The sequence below is a fragment of the Lactuca saligna genome, unplaced genomic scaffold, assembly GCF_052625555.1.
Source record: "Lactuca saligna cultivar CGN05327 unplaced genomic scaffold, ASM5262555v1 scaffold_83, whole genome shotgun sequence".
NCBI classification, from domain to species: Eukaryota; Viridiplantae; Streptophyta; class Magnoliopsida; order Asterales; family Asteraceae; genus Lactuca; species Lactuca saligna.
Window position 1 is genome coordinate 55001 of NW_027629939.1, and position 2500 is coordinate 57500.

Here is a 2500-nt window from a genome sequence, read left to right on the forward strand (position 1 = left end):
GTCACCAAGCTCTTTGTGCATTATGTATATATAGGGGGTACATGGGGACTAATACCACCCTTGGTGCCCGACAGGTGTGTTGGGAAACCTAAGCAAGCGAGGCTGGCAAGGCAAGCCACCCAAGGGAACAAGGCACCTTGCCACACACATGCCCACGAACGACCAAGGCAACAAGGCAACCTTGCCACACAAATGCCCATGGGGGACTACCACCACTTGGTGCCCAGAAGCGTGTATGACGAACAAGGCATGGTGTTGGGAATTATGCATCTTCGGGCTAATCAATGTCTGTTCCTGTCACCAAGCTCTTTGTGCATTATGTATATATAGGGGGTACATGGGGACTAATACCACCCTTGGTGCCCGACAGGTGTGTTGGGAAACCTAAGCAAGCGAGGCTGGCAAGGCAAGCCACCCAAGGGAACAAGGCACCTTGCCACACACATGCCCATGAACGACCAAGGGAACAAGGCAACCTTGCCACGCACAAACCCATCCACGAACGACCAAGGGAACAATGCATACGGGGCTGGCAAGGCAAGCAGGCTACCCAAGGGAACAAAGCCTCTTCCCACACACAGACCCATGAACGACCAAGGGAACAAGGGTGTGAACGACCAAGGAACAATGCGTATTGCCACACACATTCCCATGAACGACCAAGGGAACAAGGCTACCTCCCAAACAAACACACATGAACGACCAAGTGAAGAAGGCTTCTTCCCACACACAACCCCATGAACGACCAAGGGAACAAGTTTACTTCGTACACGAACACCCATGAACGACCAATGGAACAAGGCATCTTGCCACACACATGCCCATGAGCAACCCAATCCCATCCTCATCGGTCTAAGGAACAAGGGGCCTTGACAAACCATGAGCAGATTTCTAAGCAAGTCAAACGATGAAGGGAGCAAAGTGTAGTTCCTACTTAGTACATAGTAAATTGAATATATGAGTTCCAATCCGATCAACTCGTGTTCTTTCGAGTTCATCTAAGCCACTTATGAATACCTAAAAGCCTTATCTGCCTGCCTATCACCAGGCGACAGGGACAAACACCCAAATATGATATATTTTCATTTCAAGTCCATTCGTCTATGTTAACAACGACCCACACAAATTTTCAATGGCATTCCTACTTGATTTGAGCGACATTCCAACAAGTAGGGAACCATCGCTTCAAGGCATGACCAAGGATAGGACACAAACATTTACGCCTCAAACATGACATTTTGTTTTTTTTTTTTTATTTATTTCAAAGCTTTTCATTTATAATAAAAAGCATCCCTACAAAATTTTGTGTCAATCCGAATTAATTCGAGCGAGTTATGGACGATTTCGCACAATTATGCATCCTTGGGCAAATCAATGTCTGTTCCTGTCACCAAGCTCTTTGTATAATATGTATATATAGGGGAACCATGGGACTGCTGCCCATTGGCGCCCCAAGGGTGTCCAACGCCCAAGGCTCTCGAGGCTGGCACGCTCAAGGCATGGCCAAGACGCCCGCTCTTGACGAAAATGGGGCCAAAACGCCCCCCATTGGCGCCCCACTCCCGTGTCCCCTCGCCCCCAAGTCGTGTGTGTCCAAAAATTATGCATCATCAGGGAAATCAATGTCTGTTCCTGTCACCAAGCTCTTTGTGCAATATGTATATATAGGGGGTACCATGGGGTCTCATTCTCATAGGTGCCCGGCATGGTTGATGGGCAAATAAGAATCGTGAGGCTGTATCGAGCACACACGAGGCATGCCAAGCCAAGCCCCACGACCCATGAAAGAGGCCATCCCCCCCAACACGTTGCCTTGATTTCTCGAACGGTGACCTGAAAATTAGCCCCATCTCCTTGAGTCTCCTCGACGTTGTGCCCATACACTAGCCCGTTGCCTTGATTTTCCTCGACATAGGGCGCAGAAACTAGCCCCGTTGGCTTCACCTGTGCCTCGACGCCGTGCGCATACTAAGAAATATACATCCTCAGGGAAAGCAATGGGTGTTGCTGTCACCAAGCTCCTTGTGCAATATGTATATATAGGGGGGGAGCCGTGGGTGAGCATGGGAAGGGATGAAGGTGCCAGACTGCCTTTGAGCGCGAGCTTGGGTGACTGTTGCTTGATTCCTAGTCGGTGGCATAATACCCCTCCGAGTGGGGGCCTTGGCGTGGTGTGGGGATGCCTCGTTAGGTCTCTGCGACACCGATCCAGGGTTGTGGTCTAGCTTTGGAAGTTTGGGATGGTGCTGTTTGTGTGGCAATTCGATGACGATGTGCTTGCTGATCTATGTTTGACGTGCTACTGGTGCTAGCCAGCATTTGATTTGTGCTGATGATTGGGAAAAGATAGGCGTTAAAGTGGCATGTGTTGCTTTTTGTGATACTACTATGGTACGCTAGTCTATCCTTGTTAGATGTGCGGTTGGTGCCTAAGCGTAGCTAGCATTGGTTTAGCACCGATGACGCTGAGGAAGCAAGCATTATCAGGAAGCATTGTTAG